The sequence below is a fragment of the Bombus vosnesenskii genome, unplaced genomic scaffold, assembly GCF_011952255.1.
Source record: "Bombus vosnesenskii isolate JDL3184/JDL3185 unplaced genomic scaffold, Bvos_JDL3184-5_v1.1 scf7180000013308, whole genome shotgun sequence".
Taxonomy (NCBI): domain Eukaryota; kingdom Metazoa; phylum Arthropoda; class Insecta; order Hymenoptera; family Apidae; genus Bombus; species Bombus vosnesenskii.
This window is the reverse complement of record NW_022882957.1, coordinates 762,222-783,460: the sequence shown is the minus strand read 5'-3', so window position 1 is coordinate 783,460 and position 21,239 is coordinate 762,222. Positions and strand designations below refer to the sequence as shown.

Genomic DNA, 21,239 nt, shown 5'->3' with positions numbered 1-21,239 from the left:
TTTTATAAGAAGGACAACACAATGTGGATAGTGGAAAGAGTGGGGTACCGGAGGAAAAGGAAGACATGGGTTCGCGAGGAAGGCGGTGGAAAAGAAGGAATAAGAAAGTTGATGAAATATTGGAGAGCGGCTTAGACGGGACAATATTCTGTTGTAAACCGTTCCTTTTCCGCGCCAATAGATATCGCTATATAGCGTGCTACGCGTTTCTCTTGTATCTTTATTTCTCTCCCACATTCTTGTTATTCTCTCCATCCCTCTTTGTCTTTGTTCTTCTTCTGATATTTCCATCTTTTGCGCTCCCATGGTCAGAAATCCTTTGGATTCGTACAAAATGAAAGACCGTTAGTGAAATCGAAAATTCGACGTGGAAAATGTGCGGTTGGGTGGATGCACAATTTATGAGATGCAAATGTAAGACGATAAAATCGCGGATAGATAGGAAAACGAAAGATTGGTGGTAGAGTTGGAAATTTTTCGACCACGTTTCTTTTCAGTTTCATCGTCGTCGTAGTCGACATCATCGTCGTAGTAATTGACGTCGAACGGACACTCGATTATAGATCGTTCGGCTGTAATTTCATCCGTTTGTCGAGATCGTTCCGAGTGTCTGGAGTACCATTCATCTGTAGGACGATTCCCCTTCGATTTGCAATAAACGGCTGGACATCTCTCTTCATCGTTCGCCCGCGACGATTCTTTCCCCGCAATTAAATCGAAGGGAGAAATCTCGGGCGAGACAAAAGGCGTCCGGCTTCTACATTCCTTCTTTGTAATTTGCTATCCTCGTCCGTCTCTTCTCTTCCTACGGCCGGATGATGGAGAACCAGTTGGAACGAGGAAAGAAAGTCTTCCGAGCTCGTATTTACGTGCCAGTTCAGCAAAGTACCTCTACCGCTTGTAACACCATCGAACTGTCCACTCCCAAATCGTTTCGAGTAGTACGACGAACCAATCGGGAATAAATCTGTTGGATTTTGACCTTGATTTCCTGTTGCATACGCAATAGAATTTGTAGATTAATCAAACAATTTGACATAGTCAGTCGGTTAGTAGCGGAATAATTAATTAAAATTTCATTCAAAGATGCTATCGTCGCAAGTAACTTTTCCCGGGGAACTTTCCGAACGTTTCAACTAATTTTCCTCCCCTTCGTACCCATCCATTTCATCCCGGTTCAGAGTTAGGTAGTCGAAAAATTTGGAGCGTAACCGTGTCGACAACTATGAGCCAACTTTTGCATTCGGAGTTCGTTAGAGTCGTATTTCCCCCTCGTCTCCCACGAGAGACACCGAAATTCCTTCGCATGGTTGCAACGAGGACCGGGGTCGAAAGTAGAAAAGAAATAACGTACGACATTCGGCGGATGTGACGTTTATTAGACATTAAGTAGTAATACCCACGAATGGGACGGACGGGACTAGCCGGGTAATAAGGATGGGCTAGGAAAGCCGTCATACTAATTGTAGTAATTCCGGCATCCACTTTGGATATTTAATTAAGTTTCCGCTGACAAGCATCTACTTAGTGGAAAGGGGCAAGGCGGTTCTTACATAGCGACGCGCTTACTACTCTCCGCTTCCATCAACCCTCTGCTTAGCTACTGTGTAACCTACCGACCTGCTTAACTGCCGCCTCGAAACCTGCATCGTTCACAAATTATTTAGTACCTTGTTATTTGTGCCTCTCTAGTCCGAGTAAAAAAGCCCGATTTAACATTACATTTACGATCGAGCCTGTGAAATTACATCTGGAATATTTTATGCGACCAATTTATCGTCACGTCTGGATACAAATACAAATATATATATGTGCAATATTGTTAAAGGTATTAGAAGAACGAATGAGAGAAAAATATCGAACAATCGACACGAAGCACATGTGTTACTCTTAAAACGTGCCAAATTCTACAGTCAAATAACGAGCAAGATAGTTGTCGAGGGTGGTCACAGACCGTTTCAGAGTGATTTACAGAGGATGGAATCGGAAGTGAAGAGTTCGTGGAAGTGTGGCCAACGCCTAAATATCGCGGTAGACGATCCTTCTACCGGTGGCGGCTGGGACAACGGTATTCCTTCTATTATCTATTGTCCGGGCCAAGATTTTAGTGGAGCAGTATATAAGAGGAGCTAGACACGAATGCGGTCTCCCATTCGATTCCGTAAAGTATGAAGCTATCAAAGCCAATGGTCCGAAAAGGCCGGCGCAATTACCAATAACTCTTTGACATGCTCCGTCTACGTTTCTTTTTCCACTCGAAACATTTTCTCGTTGGCTCGCGCCGGGGAATTCGTCAGAATTGTTCGCGGAAATCGAACTGACCTCCGTACGTCCACGGGAATAAATGTAGTAGATGCTGCGCCCGCGAAATTTTTCCCTGCGCTGGGTAAGAAGAGAAACGCGAGGGAACGCGTGCATCATCGTGACCCCGTGGCACGAAGTCGAATCGAACGATTCTATATTCCACGCTTGGGATAAGGATATTGGGGAATAGGTAGGAAGGTAAAGGAAAAAAAATAATGACGCGAATGGAGGGAAATGTTGGTTCACGGACCGGTAGCCACCTCCTCAACTTCTCGTTTCTTCGCAAAATAATGATTCTTCTTTAGGTAGCGTTTTTTCGAGTAGCAGACAGAGACTTTGATTTCGCGGGCCGATCAGGTCGCGGCGAACGAGTGCCCGGCATCGAAGAAGGACGGCAGTCTCTTTTCGCTCGGATGAATTTCTCGAGTTAAGTAATCCCTGCTCGTGGATTCAGAATGGAAACAGAGCGAGCGCACGGATAAGAGGGATAAGGATCCTCTAACACCTCCTTCTGCTTTTCCTCCTACTGCTCTCGTCCGTCTTTCTACTCCAGCACAATCCTCCGTTCCCTGCTTCTCTCTACGTGTCTATAGATAGAGGGAGAACACAGCTTGGGAAACTCGTAGCTGCCGGTCTGATATCAAGCCACCATTGTTTACCGAATATCGAGATTCTATTGTGGCCTAATGGAGGAAAAAAGAGAAAGAAAAGAAAAAGGAGATCGGCGATTCTAAACTCAGCTGCCGATCCTTGATTCCGAATTTGGTTTGCGATAATACGTAAATTGATTTAGGAAGTAAAAGTAAGCTAAAGATTAGGCGTGCTTGAGCAAAATTTAGACAATGGATTACTTTGGGAGAAGATGGAAAAAGAAGCATATGTATCGATGACAGACTGTAGGTAGGGTTTCGTGTTTTATGTTTTCGAGCTCTCCCAGCATCGACGATATCAAGAAAACGACTCTATCTCTCTGACCATCTTTGCTAATTGAATACGGTAGGACCCGAGTGTAAGTATCCTTGCGTGTCTTTGCTCGACACAAGAATGCTATTTTGGTATTGGTTTGTGGTCTGAGAACAGCGAGAGTATCTCGATACACGTACGACTCGATTCATAATACACGCCGAGTACAGTGATTGACGTTGATCGTCGAAAAGTATTATCTACTTTCGATTAAACGAGTTAAGATCAGGTCTCGAATTACAGCGATCGAAAAGAGAGATGGTGGAAAGTTTTCTAATTGAGAAGAACAAATGATCCATTTCACGATCCCGCACTTCCCGTGTTAAAATAACCCTAGGGTTAATGCGATTTGTAGGTTGGACCGAAGAGGGTTACTGCAAATGATCAATAGGCTTGTACGGCTGAGATAAGAGAGATCAGAGCAATTTCCAGCGAAAGACGATGTTTATCGTTCGAACATCGAAATGACGAAATAATTGAAAAGTATTACAAGTTTCTCAAATATGTAATTAGAGGGAAGAAAAAGACGAATATTTTCGAAATTTATAAAATTGCACTCATTGTTCCTACCTATAGCTATTTTTATAAAACGATGGTGGCAAACAAATTTCAGTTTTCCAACGTTTATCGCCTAACTTTCCACGTTACCTACGAACTTGCCAGGAAATTGTTGCACGCAGCTGAACACACTGCGCGTGTCATAAATTAGCCAGGGGCTCGTTAAACTCTTTTCCAAGTTGGCGCGTGCTAGCACGGATTTTCCCTATGAATTCAATTTTTGTTCTCTGTATGAATACTCGTAATTTGAATTCGGTTTAATTACTTGGTCTCGCGAGAGCTTTGTATCCAATCAGCTATGTTCAATAAATCGCAGAAAGCGAACCAGAGACGAGAAACAAACGTAAAAAATGAACGGCATGATCGTGGAAACGCGAACAAGTGGCGGTTCGATTGCGCGTACATTGCATTAATTGTGTCTATGACGCGCGTGTTGGAGCACAAAGGGAGTGTACATCTAGCGGTACAAATGTGGTCGTCCTTATGTAACCACGTAGCCGCTTCCTCCTATAGTCATGCTAAACAACGTAGCTAGTCCGTACAAGGGTGTTACAAAGTGACGACGGTTTCGTGTTTGTTGTCGGACGTTGGACGTCCATGAATAATTAATCCGTTCGTTTCTCTAGCTGTCTGATGTTACAGCGGTCGACTCGAAACGCTTCGCATTATCTCTGAGCGAAGAACGCGTGTGCATCGTGCAGATCGAACGAGACGATACTTGCACTGGCATTGACTTTCCGACAGACAACTTCTCGGCTAACCAGAGTCTCACGATTGATTCGAGCGATTAAACGTTGCGCGGGAAAGCAATTGCGAGAGTTTGGATTAATTAAGGTTGCTCGTTCACCGGTTGAAAACGGGCTGAAATTTTGCCGAGGACTTTGAAAGTTTCCAAAGCTGCGAACGTATTGATTCTGCTTGTAAACGGCCCGCTAACGATCGCGATTAATCGACGAATAATTCCGACGCGTTTTCGCGGAGAATTGGACGATTAATTATATCTCTTTGACGAGAGCTCACTTGTTTCTCGGTTCCATCGGACACGACGCGATGACGTTCTCATCGGTTAATCTGTATAAAGTGAGAGATATTAATCCAGATAAAAGTATCGTAAACTATACCGATACAATTGGGTATCGTAAAAAATAAACGAAAAACCTGACAGATTTGAATTAAAACATTATTACGTCGAAAAGCACAAGGAGGCACTACAACGTTCACGACCGCCAATGTACGTTCACGCTTTTCGATTACGTGGGAATTACGTAAAATGACAGTTTTAGCAACGAATAGCAACATTTAGTAGCATGTATATGCTAGAACGAAGTTTAAAGCCAGATGGAGTGCTATGTAATAGGATACACACGTATTACGTAGAACGACCGGAAGTTCATACGTTCTAGTAGTCTTATCGACGAAGTGAATAGCTGTTGCTTCTATATATGATTTATATTAATATGTTTTATATTATTATCACTGGTTTTCGGAGAACTTTGTTGTTTAATCTCTCGATATATGATCTTTGTACCTCGAAGAATAATGTCAAAAGTTCAAACGGATTTCATTATACGCAATGACCATCTATTTAATCAAATGATCAGTTATCCTCGAAACTACCTCCTATTTAGCAATAGTCTCCTCTGCAAAGAAATCGAAAACTCGACTTATCTTGAAACCTAGCGCGTTAATTAAGGGGACAATTGAATTAGCATTTGTAACACGTGGATGAGCCAAGCTGCAGCGAAATTTCAAATCGACCGGCTACAATTTGGACGAGCATTAAACAGCGTCGTATCATGCATAATGCACGGAACATCGCGCGCCGGCTGGCCTTTCGAATATAAGTGGTCCGCGCTGTTCCTTTCCTGTCCCTCCTGTATCCCGGGCGTCGTTTCCTCCGTTTCACTCGATTCGTCGTCCCGGGTGCTAAGTACCTTGGGAGAGAACAGACGGAGCAGGCTGAACAAGCCGGATTACGGATTAGGATCAATTTCGAGTAGTTCAGAGATATGCACTGTTTCACCCGCGGCACCGAATTCATTCTGCCGCGCTTCCTCTGTTTTAAACGCTGTCACGCTTTAAGCTTGTCGCCTCCTTAAAATCAGCCTGGTAGCTTCTTAGTGCTTCGAAACGAAAAGCAGATTGACATGGCCTACTATCTGATGTGCCTTACTCTAGCTTTGATTAACGCAACGATTAGTACAACATGATTTCTTATCGTTTATTTATAGTAGATGGTAGGTTTTCGTAAATTACATTTGAAATTAATTGAATGGATATTATTTATTTGGATGCTTATTGCAGTCGGAAAATCCGTGATTGTTTTACTTTTAAATTTTGCCGAATAATCGAGGATGTTTGACATCAAAATTCTTGATCTCACATTATAAAACTTGCACGAGAAAAATATATGAAGAATGAAATATATAACGCAAGGAGAAAAATAAGTTTTTATGGAAAATTACGAATGTTAGTTGTAGTGTTAAAATTTCAGAGTCACTGATAATCACTTTTCAAAATTATTCTGTTAGAAAGAATAGTCGTGGGATGTAAATAATACAAGGGTACATCTATACCACTGATTAACCCAAATTATTTTGTAAAAAGTAGTAGTCCTAGTTGAATTGCCATACTGTGAGTAGCATAATCGTGCATTCATGACGTTGATAATCGATTTTCCAAATTATTCTGTCAGAAATAGTAATCCTCGTATTAAACTGTTAAAGCTGCGATATTGTAAATGATGCAGTCGTGCATTGATATCATAAATAATCAATTTTCTAAATTACTTTGTGAGAACGAGTCTTGCCAAATAATGTTACAAGAGAAGAGAAGAGAGGAAATTTCAGGAAAACGTTGTTCGAATAAAAAGCGTTGTTGGATACAAGGAATCGTTTCTGGGCAGGTAGAGCTTGTTTGTCGTTCGACTCGTTACGCGTGCAACGACGGCGTTAACTAAAATCGAAGTGATTTCGCGCCGGCAGGAGGCGTCCACCGATCCAGACGAATAAACTATCGGAATATTGAAACATCGGTTCTCTGTGCAGGTGCAGTAATCGTTCATGGACAAACGTGCACGTGCGCAAACGGCTCGCGTCCACGTTCTTGGCCCTCTGTGTGCGCGTACACTGCTATAGTCACGGGAAAAGCAATCATCTCGGCCGGACGCAATCAGCCTCTAACACACGTTCCGTCGCGTTCCACACGCTGCTAGGCGGTCCCGATTTCGACCTATGTAAGTCGCCTTCTGCGACACTCCCGTTATATGATGGGCGTAACGCGAAACTATTGCTTCGTCGAATGAATCGTTTTGACTCTAACGGTGTACTGGAAAGATTGCCTCGAGAAGTATTTTTCGTTAAAGAACACGTTTTAGTGCCCCGTGTATGTCATTACATAAATACGATGAATTTTCGATTTGGTATGTTTGATATCTCCGGGATGAGTAGATACAGTAAATATGTAACAATAGTGAATTATTTCGTAATTAGTTGGTATATGATTAACACATCCAGAGTAGTTAGTGATATGTTGTACAACCGGTCCACGTAGTCGCAGCGATCAATTTCCGATTACTGTGTTATAACACACAGACATAAATAAACACGAGTAAACATATGAAAATGTAAATAAACGAATTGACAGTGTGGCAATTTCCATTCATACGTTCGGCGTTTTGTGTAGAAAAGCGATGATAAATGTTAGAAATTAATACCTAATTTTGTATCCGCTCCTATTCTGTCTTTCGGACGGGAATTTTCGTATTACGAATTCCGGACGACTCGATGGAGCTGTTAACATTTACGTGTCTCCCAATTTTCGAAACACGAAACCCGAGGTAAATAATTAAACTCGGGTCGGCGAAGACTAAAGATTTTCCGAGGTTAGCCAATAGAGAGCACCGGGCGGTCGAAACGCATTCCCGGTCTCTCATGAAATTTCCACGTTGCTTTCGTTGGCACTTTTCTCTCGTCTCGTCTCGCCACGTGTATAGTTCTGCTGGCCGAGACTTGGCTTAAACGCAAACTAAGAAAATCATGTTACCTAGAAGTTCCTATTCCTAATAGAAGCGAGCTCGACTATCGGCTGGAAATACCAGTAAGAAGCTGGTAGAACGCGTTCGAGATCGTCGATTTCGAATGGTGTTAGGAGCGGCACGAAATTCCATCTCGCAAACGTACACCGACACTGGGAAATTTCGCGGATGGGGAGTGTAGGCTGCGGAAACAGGTTGCAGCATGGAACGAAACGTTTCTCTTCGCGGTGGTTTATGTTGTTTAGGGGAAACGGGCGAGTTGATGTCTGACGCAAATACGGGATGGCTTGTTCGCGGGGAACGCGCCGGTAAACTTTGGACGACGGCAGTTAACCGGAATCAGGCCGAATCGATTATAACGGTCGGATCGTTGCCGCGAGATAGCACGAATCGACAAGGGGGAATTTAATGGAAAACTCGTTGTGCCGCGTCTCGTCGCGAGCATCAGCGCGCGTTGCCTTCGTGCCTGTGTTACTTCGCTAACTCGAGTTACTTGGGTAGACGTGTACGTGTGAGAAAGTGCGAGAAGAGAGAAGGGAAAGAAAAAATAGGAACGAGTCACGACGCAAAGGGCGAGAAAGTAAAAGAGTAGTGGCGAATGATGGCGAAGGATGGCGAAAGATGGCAAAGGAAAAGGGGGAAAGTGTCGTTGACTATAGGAAACTTGCGACTCTTTTTGCTCTGCTCGTTAATGTGAAATTTCTGAAGGAAGCGATGGAGCCTCCGCCGGATGTCACGTCACCGACTTTCAATTTCCGGAACGTGGCCAGCGGGGAGTACTACCGCGTCCCTACAAATGAGAGTCGCTGCGTCTTCTGCCGATGATGCTCCGTATACGCTTCAAATTGATTGTCACTGCGTCGAAGGTGCAAGATGTATGCCGGTTTCTCGCGTAAATCGATTCCCGGCAGCCATCGTAGGGACGAACTACGGGTTCGAGGGTCGATCGTGGGCCAAATATTACTACTCCTTCGCCGATAGCGACACCGATTGAATTTTTTTCTGACAACAAAGGTCTTCTTTTTTTCTCCCACGCTCCCGACGCAGAAGCGACGTGACCGGAACGATGGTCGCTTCTGAAGGGACGAAGCAAGGAATTAATACTCGCGCGTTGAAATATGAGAAACACTCGGTTTTAATTTCGTGTCAGTGAAAACGAAACGTCGATTTCTCGTTTTTATCCCGTTTTTCTTCGTAACTAGAAAGAGAGAGAGAGTGAGAGGGGGATGAGAGGAGAGAAAAATGATATGAATTGAAGCGTGTAAAAGTTTGACCGAAAACTCGTTCAGATTCGTTGGTAATTGTTGCGTTTTGCGTGGTCTAAAGTTATATAAGAGCGACACCTCATCAAGCCTCTTTGTCGGACTATTCAATGACGTATTTAAAGGGCTGCTGTCTTGGGCGTTTATCAACATCGGAAATAGCTGTCCTGTCTGAACATCGCCCAGGGTCAGAAAGGTCCAATTCCTCGTAGATCACAAATAGTCTGCAGTACACAGAGAATGTGCGCGCCGCGCCGTCCGGAAATTTGGAAGTTGACGTTGCTTTCGGGGGTTAGGGGATGCGGTAGGATGCATCGAGTTCGCCGACATTGAAAAACCGATGGAAACGCGTAATTCACGATGGATTTGCGATAAATCCGAACCGATGAACGACATAATACGGTGACCAGTTAATGGATGAGACAGCGGAGCTAATTTGACGCGTGTACTAGCCGAGCTTGGACACTCTATCGCGCGTTTATTAGCGCAAAATGAAAATACAATGACAATGTGCTCCACGATACGGGGAAAACATAGCCATGAAATTTTAGTGGAGATATAATTGTGTTGTAACGCATAAACATCATTTTGTAAAATAATGTTGGCTTTGTGTTTAACGGAAATGCATGATATTACGGATTGTAAAATTCTTTCGTTCGACAGGCTATTTTGGATTTATTTCTTCTTCTTAGAACGTAATCGGTAATTTCGATGAATCGTATCAAGTCCTGTCTAAAAGCTTCTTATCCAATTCCCAACAATGTGCCATAACACCTAATAGTATTCCTGTGAATACCTTTTTTGTCCCCTCTTTCGGCGACAAGTTGCGGGATCCAGTTTGCCGTTGTGGCAATTTTAATACAGTCTCTGAACCGCCAGGACAGTATCGCGTCGCGAAATAGAGTGCCCAGTGAGTGTGCGGGCCAGATATCGTGTAAGTCGGACTTAAACCTCTCTTCGCCACTTTCGCGGGACAACTTGCACCCCCTCAACCAAGAGAACGACCAGATACCAAGCGGCCAAGCACCTCTGGTTTTCATTTTAAAAAGCCTTTCTCCACTTGTTCCGTGTTGCTTTATTAATCAGAAAATAAAATTGGAACGAATTAGTAAATAATTTCGAGTATAATTCTGCCATACCTGTTAAGGGAAAATGATAAAAAGTTGAAAAGAGACGCGTGAAATTTCTGTGACAGTTTTCTCTCGTGAGAATATAAAATATACTATATAATAGGATTATTTCGTTATGATCGGGTAAACTGTTAAATTCTTTTCAGGCTTGCATATGACAAGTATAATCTTTAGTAACGTGGTGTAAACATGATATCGAATTTTATATAGAATGTCTTGCAAACTGTATTCGACATTAGTCATTCCTTTTGATAGGTTTGACACGAGCGAAGTTATAGACAGCGCATAATCACCTGCTGATCATTATTCAGCTCCATTCATTGCGTTATCGTGTTCGAACCGATCCGTGATTCGATCATGCAATATCTGGTAGACCATTTGTAGTCATGGCGCTCTATCGGGTCATCGTAATAGTTTCCATAATTCTGAACTATTTACAACTATTTACAACCATTTACTTATTAACAACTTGTATTATTTTTATTATTTCTTTCAATATTATTCCACAATATCAAATTCATTTCTAATCCAGCGCGTCAAATTTCCTTCGCAATGGAAGACGGATTTTCCGAAATTTTGCAATCGATTGTACAATACTTTCCGTGTCAGGTAAAAACTCTTCCAAATATAGGGGATTTGGTTGGCAGCTGTATAAACGCACATGCATACGTATTAGAGACACATAGAAGCTAAAATAGCGATGTACGGTACAGAAGCTGGCATTGTTGTCGAGGTGAGCTCGCTGGTAATGAAAAGAACTCCAAACTCTGTCTCTCTGTACTTTACCCTTTCTCGTTCTCTCTTGTTACTCCCTTCGTCCAATTTCTATCTTTCTCTTTGTTCCTGTAACTGGCGTTCTCTTCTTTGCCTCGTTCACCATGCTCTTCTTTCTCTCTTTCTCTCTTCCTCTCTCATTATCCCTTGCGAAACCCGGGCGAAGAGAAACGAGCATCCGCTCCCGCCTCTCGTTCTCCCTCGTTCGGCTCGGCCTCTTGTTTTAATCACAGCGCCACAAAGTACGCCATTGTCTTGCCAGTATCGGTCTGAGAAAGTATCTCAAGAACAGCACAGCCATCTGTATGCACGGTCCAGCGAGAGCTGATTGTAGAAAAATCCGTCTGGGAAACCGCTTGGCTCATCGCCGAGGGTGCACCTGTTTCCGCCGTAGACCGCTAATCGGGCCAGATCAAACATAAAGGGAATCGTTGTCTCGCGAACTGTTTCATTATGTTCTTCCCTCGGTTTCGAGTGATTCGACGCGCTTTTTCCCCCTTGTTCGAGCTAAATCGACGATGACGACGACGATGTCGTTGTCGATGTCGATGTCGATGTCGATGCCGATCGGCCGTGTCCGTTTTTCGATGGAGCGCGTGTCACGAATACCCGATACGACTGTACGTCGCGGCGTTCTGCTTTCACGCGCAAAATCATCGGACGCAGAATCGGGAAACGTAAATCGTACGGTAAATAGCGCGTGTACGTGACGTAAAACGTAAACGCGGTTGAAAAGGTTGTCGAAACGAGGCTCGGAAGCGTCGCATCGGGAAACCGTTGGTCGATTTCGAACGATCGCTTCGTCGCCCTCGGTACCTGTGAATTGTATCGGTTTTCGAATGGATATCGGCAAATCTGATGATTTGATTGTAATTTCGTTTCATTTATGTCGTTGGGAATCACGTGTGCGTACGACTATCGGGTAGCTCGCGGTCCACCGTCATAATCTAGGACAGAAATTATCGAATTGAAGCTCTTCGTATGTGCTCAGGATCATGTTGGTAACTCAGTATTAATAACCGAAACTGGGTAATCGAGCCAAGATCCTTTGCTGCCTTTGATCTCGAATGTTGTTTCGAATCTCGCACGAAATTGACTATCGCGATACGCGTGGAAGCGTATGTATGTTGCTAGTTAGCCGGAATTGGTACGCCCTATTTATCGGATCGTATCGTTCAAAATTACCTTAAAAAATCTATTTATGGTTATGGAATATCGCGTTCGAGTTTCAGTCAGGGAGAAGTAACAAGTTTAGTTCGCCAGTATCGTTTCCTGGGTTCGTCGTTCATTGGTGACAACAGTTGGAGCGTAGAAGCTTTTTTAAGGCATATAGATACCGACTCGGTTAGGAGCGTTCGATTATGCATTGCCAAGGTAACGCGAGACGCAGTGAGATGCAAGATTCGGAGACAAACGCCCTTAAAGGAAGTATCTTGGTAGCTCGAGGGAGCGAAGCAGCGCGAAGGGTGAGGCAAAGGTTGGATTGGCGAGAGGGCAGGGGAGGACAAGTAATTTCCTTGGCAGAGGCGTGAGAAGCATGCCGAAGGGGGTGGGTAGAACGCGAGAAGGTGGTCCAAACTAAACTAAATAATATTGATGGCCAACGGAAATTGAAAGCCGTTAAGGTCTTCAGCGTTGTGGTGCGAAACGGCGTTGCTGCATAAATAAGACGGTGTGCATTAGGATTAGGCCAGTGTCTCTCAACGTTCGATCGTTCCTCTTTTTTTTTTTTTTTTTTTTTTTAAGTAATGAAGCAAATATTATTTAATACTTTTACTATAGGGACAAAGTTATTTTCCAGTGTTAGAGAATCGATCCGTGTTATTTCTTCGTACAGTTATCAGATTTTCACATCTTAAGCTAGAACTTTGAGATATAAGCGCTCAAGTTTGGCTGTTAATTTCCGATGACTCGGTGTATCAGCTTCTTCTAATTATCAAACTTTTAACGGAACTACGACACTGGCAGAATGTTAAATCGCTCGCTCGACTAACACACAAGCATCGGACATTATTAATAACGCAAGAGAGGAAAACAACGAAATCCTTAAAAATCTTCTACGTAAAGCCCGTGAAACATCGACTCGGACCACTGGATGCTCTTCAGTTAGCATATTCCCCACGAAACATATTTTCTTGGATGAAAAATAGGGAAGATATTTAAGCTACTAATTTATACCAAGCCGGTCTGCTGGCCACGGATATATACGAAAATATAGGCGGGTGGAAAAAAGTCGGTACGTGGGAAGAGGGAGGTGACGGTATTAGAGAGATTATGATCCCAGGAAAAGCACGGTCAATCAGGAGATGGGAGACCGAGATAGAATAGACGGAGAGAAAGCCAAGCGACTTTCGAGCCGCACCACATAGAAACGCCGAAAGTTTTCACGGAACAAGGCTGGAATCGTTGGTTCATGCAAATTTGACGTAGACGTATAGCGTAAATGCTGAAAAATGGCTGGCTTAAAATATGCGAGAGTGTACGGCCAGCGATAGGTGAAACTGTAGCTTGCAACACGCGTAATAAGTCGGCCGATGTTTCAGACGGTCTTCTTTCTCTTCGCCCGACGAAGGTCTACACTGTCTCACCAATCAACAGTTTAGCTGCATGCAATGGTGATCGTGTCGCCGATCGTTAACTATATATTTCGCAACGGATAAACATAGGGATAAAATAACTGCGCCGCACGAGTGTAGCTTGCAAGTTTTAGATAATTTAAATCTTTATAAATATCGCATATCGTAAAAATTCGTTGTTATATTCGATCGTGTAGCAGTTCGCTAGGGTTGTTTTACATTTAATAAATTCTCAAAGCGATAATTTCAGTGGTCAGAAGTTCCAGTTGAATGCGTTAGAAAACGTACCCTTTTGTTCCATTTACGTTTTAAAATCCCATCTAAAGTGGCCCACTGGTTTTAACGCAGATAGATCACGTTGAACGAATAATTGTTACATTGTACCACGTATATTCAATTACATTAAAAATACAGCTTCTAGTTCATCGACAAACGCCGCGTACGGTTCGTTAATTAAGATTGTCCGGTTAATCAGCGTCAAATGTTCCCATCACATGGTCAGGACAGCCTGTTTCGCATTTCACCATTCATACGGTATCTGAATATATTTTCGAATTTTATAACGATCAACAGGTTAACGGATACGCATTTATCCCTGATACTCTGCACATTCGTGTCTCGTGGAGACCATTTTGCGATTAATATTCGATCCTCGTTATCATATGTTATTACCGTTTAATATTAATTGCAGATTAGAGTGATTTCATTGGCTCGAAATAATTACGGTGATCGTTGCTGAAAAGGGACGCGCTTGCCTATCGCAAGCTTCTCGTGTACGTAATTCATCGACGTGTGCGTACGTGCTACCTTCGAGATCCAAAGGAATTCCACAATCAGTCATTCGAGATATCGTTTGGGCGCGCCGTGACTGAAAAGGGAAAAATCTCGTCTTGGCTTCATTATCCTGACAATGGCCGAAGCCACGACTTCCAACGCGACTACCTTCTCTCTTTCACCATCTTCATTTCTTCGATGCCTCTTCTCTCGACGTTTACCCCACCGAAAACCATATAGAACCGCGTACTACCACCACGTACCGTTTTCCCACCCTTCAAGCCCATCTCGACCGGCCGATGCACGCATAATAGCAGCGAAGCTGTGCCCATAAAGCGGTATCCCATCATAAAGGCCTCTTCAATCCAAGGAACGCGGAGAAAAAGGAGAATTGGAATGAGAATACTCCTCTCCATACTTCTACCCCTTTCTTGAGCCTCCATTTCTTCGTTTCGTTTTTCTTTCTTGCTTTCTTTTTCTCTTTATTTCGTTCATTTGATTTTCACATTTTTTTCTAATCTTCTCCCTTCTTCTTCTTATCCTTCGCCCGTCTCCTTGGTCTCTTTTCTTTACAATTCGACTGCGACGGTGGTGGTAAACGTTTTATGGCATTACTCGAAGAAACACGCGGACCTCGAACGTAAGAGGAAAGAAAGAAAAAGATATGGCTCGGTCGGATAAAAATAACAACGGGGAAGAAAATACAACGGAATTGTTGATCTTTTAGCGAGCTGACGCTTTTAATTCACAAGGATGCCGTCTCTTCTTAATTATGTCCCGCCGTCGCTCCCGTCTCTCATCGCCCGGCGGCTTCTCTAATTCTATGTTTTGAAGTTTCTTCTCGCCCTTACTGCGAGGCGGCAGCTGCTTCCGCAGTTTTTCATCTGGAAATTTTCTATTTTCCGCCGACCACGGGGATTTTTTTATGATAACGTTCCGCCACGTCCCCGCGCCCCTTTTTCGCTAGCATCCTTCCCCTCCGGTTTCGTTTAGTCATATTTTTTTCTCTCTGCCGATCCAGGATTCCGTTCTTCTGCCTGAAATACGCACGCATAACGCGTTTCGTTTTAATTCCGTGCAATAAAGCCGTTCGAAATCACCTGACTCATCGAAAAGACGGTTGACGATAAACAACCGAAGGGGGATACATGATTTTCAACGATATTATATTCCCGACCGACGTTGGATATAAATTTTTATGCAATAAAATAGCCGAGCTCGCGAGGCCGGCGAAGAAATAAATTCGACTCGATAGTATCGGTATCTTCTTCCATCTGAAAGGGGCTATGTCGTATAGATAACCCGACGTAAATGCCACAACCTTGTCCTTGTCGTGTTCGCGGAACGTAATAAAAGATCCAGGGAATTCACGAAGGAAAGACGTATAGTGGGCGCGTATTGCGATGCGAATCGTAAGAGGGGTACTGGAAGAAAGTGACAGAGGGTGAAAGAGGCGGACTGTCCCTGGCCGTAGATAGGGACCGACTTACGAGCGGCTTATGTTTCAATTTGTTCAACCTCGAATAAAATCGCGTTTTACGAGACATCGGGACACCATCGTCCGAGAGCAGTTCTCCTCGTTTCTCTCGGTGAACCATGAACACCATTTTTTCCCTCGTTAATAGAACCCTGTTAGCAGTGGCTACCATGGAATCCACGGACCTCCTCGCTGATTCCTTAAATTCACGCTCTTTCCCTTGTGAATCGTAGAGCGAATTAATCCGCACGTCTCTTCCGTGAAGCTAATTTCTCAACAGCGCGGCGAGAAACGAATTCACCACTTTTGCGCAACGGATTAATTTTCCTGGCGTTGTAGCGTATCTAGTATTGCAAGAATTTCTCGAGATTCTTAATTAATACCACGCAATTGCAATTTGTTCTTAAAGTAGCCACATATATGTAAATATCGATATATCATGAAATCGTATTTCACAATGTTCGCCGAATGATCAGATTTTAAGATGTTTTAATGGGTCGTTCAATGAAATTTCATAGTCGTTATTAGTTATAGCTGGATGAATCGAACGAAAGTAGAGACGTTCGTTCCTCTTAAAGTGAGAATCTAACCGGAATTCTTCTTGTATGTGAATTTCATGTAAAAGCATCGTTGGAAACGATGTCGTTTTCGAATTCCGCTGAAGTTCATCGAGTCGTTCCAACTTTTCGTGGTTTGTAGAATATATACGAAGGGGGGTGAATGGGAAACGCTGGACGCGAAAGTGACTACGTATTGAGCTGTATCTGGCGCGAGCAATCAACGGCGGAAGAGACAGGATATTCTCGTGGTTGTTCGCGAAATGCACGATCGCAAAGATCGTTCGTAGCCTAGAGGTATCCGCAACGATCGGCCCAAAGTACTTCCTCGTTCGTGGGCTCGATTCGTCGTGAAATCTATTCATTCCTATCGTTTCAATCCCACTCTCGTCTCAATAGATTCAGACGCAGTAGAAACAGTCAATCAATCTGTCTATTCCTACTCTTGGCTCTATCGCTTCACTGTCTGGCTGTAGTCTACGATGGTACGCTTTGCAGATGTACGAAGCGTAGGACGAAGAAAGCACGAACGGTAAAATGGACGTAAGAAGATAAACGGGACAAGAGAGGAAAGGCGAAATGAAAGGATTAAAAAAAGAGTGAAAAGAATAAAAGGTCGATCGTACATTCTGTGATTGGTATTTTTGAAACGGTATTGTCTCATCTTTGTTAAAATCATTCTCTTCTGTTCGAATCGTTTCGCTGTATCTTTTCATTCTTCTACCTTTCTTGATCCCCATTACTCGCGTACCATTTGTTCGGTGATTTAATCGATCGAAGGCGTTTCGACGTACACGTTCCACGAGATCGAGGATGCGAAAATGGAATCGTGAATCGATCTTCAACAGGTACCGCTGCGTCTCTCTATCACGGGTCGACTAATATAGAACGCAGGATTTCAAAAAGAGGATCACTCGTAGATACGATGGAATTGTCGAACGAGTATATAGGCAAACAACCGAAGAGATCGATACGAAACGAACATGTCAGTCGAGGCGGAATAATAACGAGATAAAATAATGGCGAGGCGCGGCTGCGTGTAGTACATTCTTCGTTTGTGCGCTGAATAAACAAATTCTAGTAACGACGCGACGTTACATTTTACATGTTCCTACTGAGCATTCGGAAAGATACATTCGAATGGCTGTGTTCCGACAATGTTCCGACTATGTTGCGGTTAATAGAATCTACAATATATCTATATCTGTATGTGTAGAATTAACGAGTTCACCGATGGAGCTTATTAAACGAATCCCGCAGATACGATCCTTCGTGAATATGACACTTGTCGCGCGTCGACCTGGACGTAGGGTTGCCGAGTAAAAAGTAGATGATAATGCGAAAAAAAAAAAAAAAGAAAACTGGTATGATCCTGCAGCATAAAACGCGCGACCGCTGCGCTGTGAAAACGGAAAGTTTATGGAGGAAGGACGCGGGGAAAAAAGTTGCAACTGCCGGCTGGGGGAAGGAAAGTGCCGCAATATCGTTCTTGCAATTTCCTTGTTTAGGTGACGATCCATTTTATCAGGCTGGTATTAACGGCTATTATTTCTGTACCTGAGAGCCAGACTAACCCAAGTTCATTTTTTTCAAGATTGAGTTATACACTCCATCTCGCCGCTCTTTTGTTTTTTGTTTTATTAGGATAATAAGGATCTCTCTTTCAGTTACGTAATAAATAAAGGAGATTTAATGGCGCACAATGTTATCCCGGAGCTGGATAAATCCAAGTCCTTCTCAACTACGATTTTATTTTAAACGAGTCCTTCTAAGTTTCAAATGTAGTCTGATTACAAGTTTGAAGAGATAGATTATAATGTATCATATAGCAGCTAGTCTCTGTCAATAACTTTTACAATATGCCTGCTTAAAAATAGTATGTATTTAATGCATCACTACGATTCTGGAAGGTTAATTAATATTTACAGCAGTTATTAGACATAGTTGACGTAATCAGTTAAAGTATAGAATGTTTCGGTAGTTAGAAATTTGTAGAGAGCTCAAACCGGATACAGTCCATTCACTTAAAAATATTAATTGAGTTATATCGTAGCACAATAAATTTAGACTTGAATAGTGGAAGGGAATGGTATAAAAATGTACTACATTACTCAGGCATTAGGTCATCGTTTGGAATAGTTCGACGTTCGTAGTAAGGACGTTGTTCGAAACTTGTACTTTTCATTTGGCATAATTTATATGAATGGTTTTAAACGTTTACGTCATTGGAAATAATTAGAGACATAAATGATAGTTCCCTGGTAAATAATGGAGATTCTCTTTAGCGACCTGTTTTTATTCAATAGCAGTAAATAGATCAAGTCGTTTAATGCGCACTATAGAAATGATAAGAAGTATTATTCAGCGATAGTATTATTGGTTATACGTATATTTTCCATTAAACGATATTTATAGAAGATTTGCCAACGAATTTTCGTAACAAGATGGTTCTTGTGGAAATCGATTGAAAATTAAAAAATTTAAACGATGTCCCTTCGTTCCAACAAATTCAATCAGTTTATATCACGACCAAATTTTATAAATCGTACACATGCAGCGGCTCTGAAAGGTATCGAAGTGTTCTTATCAGATTCTATATATTTCATTTTTATATTAACAAATCTTTGTAGCCATCTCAAAGTATTACTAAATAACACATAATTGAACTTAATTAATTGTTATGCACATCAATGCTACGTATTTGCTTTACGCTGTACGCAAATCGAAGAAAATTTTTCGCCCAAAAATTGATTCACTCTGGAAAATGCACGAATCATTTTTGAAAAAATCTTCCGCGACATTTACCCGTAATGTTTATCGAGTCCCTTTCTTCGTCGATCTACTTGAATTTACTTGGCGAAATACCCGCCAAAGTTCCGCGTCAAACTGGACTAACACTAGATACTTGTCGCTCGCATGATGCCATCAGGATGAGCTTATTCAGTGAAGGCAGAAAAGAGAACGGGCTGAAGGTAGGAAGGACAATGGTTGGAGAGAAAAGAATAGCCGACAGTCCGGGAGATAAGCGGCGAAGGTGGTGATGGAATAGGACAGAGAGTATTTAGTTGTGTATAGAAGAGAGAAGCGATGGTTGAAGGGAGCAGGAGTAACTGTTAGAGAGGAAAGGAAAGGAAAGGAAAGGAAAGAGGGGAAATTGGAAGGGAGAAGGCATCGGTGCATGCGCAAGAATTTCACACGTGAGCCCGCGAATCCGCGAGAGGCTCACCTCGGGCGCTAGACGTCCTGGCGGTTCAGTGTCGTGCGCGATTTCGTATGCGGCGCTTGTCAACTTCCGGCCGTGACGGGCTTCCACGTACAGGGTCGATCGTTTCGATTCTAAAGTTTTGTCAGGTAGAAGATAACAGATAATTGGAAGAACGTATTAAATGGAAGAGATGTGTGGTTCGATTTATCGGTGAATCATGAGCCAGGAACGAAACGAAAGACCCGTCCCTACTTCCTGCCACAAAAGTTATCCTAAAGAGAACTCTTGACTTGGACGGTCGATGATGAATGACTTTGGAGGCCGAGAAATTAACTAGGATGCAGCGTTTCGACGACGGTCTGGCAACGAAACGAATAAAATATCAAACAGCCCGTCTGTCGTGAGTCGGTAAAAATAAAAAGAGAGAGAGAGAGAGAGAGACAGAAACAGATAGAAAAGAGAAAAGTGAGAGGCGTGCTGCGTACTCTGGCTGGAGAGAACAGGAAGCGAAAGGGAAAAATAAATTCTTTGTGGGAATCGATGGTAACGCGTTAGTATAATTGAAATCGGTAACTGGCTCGTGGAACAGGAACAGTAGAATAAATTTTCTGACAGATTAAACTGAGCCGCGGTAAAGTAATTTCCTCATTAACGGAGGGATTAGAAGAGCAGTGGTACTCGTGATTCTACCGGTGAACTTGAACTTTTCATGCAGGAAAACATTCTAATCGTTCGATTCGTGGTAGCGTAGAAAGTAACAGGTTTCGGTTAGTCTAAAAAGAATACGGCTGATCGACGATCGAAAAAAAGCTGCCCAAATGCAACGAGGAGATTGAAGATCTCTAACGAGATTCTGAAATCGATTACGCGTGCTGAGTTATTTCAGAGATCAATAACATCGTCGATCGTCGTGCGACGGCCGTTATTATCTTTATCATCGCTCATACATCGCGCGTTCAGTAACCGTCCGATTCGGGCAATCGAGCCACAAGTTGGTTGATGGTCTGCAAATAGCTGGACAGCGGCGCGCGGTAACTGCAAGAAAAGCATCCTGTGTATGTGCTACACGATGGAATCCCGCTCGTAATGACTCGTAATTGCGCGAAGGAGGAGCCAACGTCGTGCTGGAACGATTTAAGGAACACCTAGCGCCACCCTCTCTCCCCCTGGCTATAATGATTAGGTGCACGCGACTTCAAGGATTACCCGGTTGAAGTGTGGTGAGCCAAGGATAAGAGATTGCGGTGGACGTATCTGAATACGGAACGTCGACTTTCCAACCAAGATAGGTTATCGCCATCCGAGTATTCAGTCGGTGTCCTACGTAAATTACAGATCGACCGTGACGCTGTTGTAGCGATTCTACTCGTCGACGTTGAGAGGGTTCAACCAGATTTAATTAAGGGGTATGTGTCAGCCATAGTACTTTCTATTCGGCCTAGATTCTCGTCTCGATTTTATTTTTTATCTCTTCGTGTCGAGCTTTTGTTTCCATTTTCGTCATTCTGTTCCCCTCCTACTACTCCTTCTACCCTCCTTCGTTCGTCGCGTTTCTTTTTGCTTCTTCTAGCGTCGCGTGTCTGGCCGGGCCGCGGTCTCGCATCATTCTCCTTAATGCTCGTC

The 21,239-nt window shown here is 43.0% G+C and overlaps 1 protein-coding gene across 5 annotated transcripts in view; it reads left to right on the top strand.

Annotated features, from left to right (window-relative positions):
* The window catches only part of LOC117234727 (zeta-sarcoglycan), a 218,461-nt gene that overhangs the window by 13,618 nt on the left and 183,604 nt on the right, over positions 1-21,239 (top strand). For 3 of the 5 annotated variants that reach the window (XM_033496211.1, XM_033496212.1, XM_033496213.1), the window contains one exon: positions 19,341-21,022. The exons of the other annotated variants lie outside the window; for them this stretch is intronic. The gene's annotated coding sequence lies outside the window, so the exon portion shown is untranslated. The remainder of the gene's footprint in view (positions 1-19,340; positions 21,023-21,239) is intronic. 5 annotated transcript variants of the gene reach the window in all.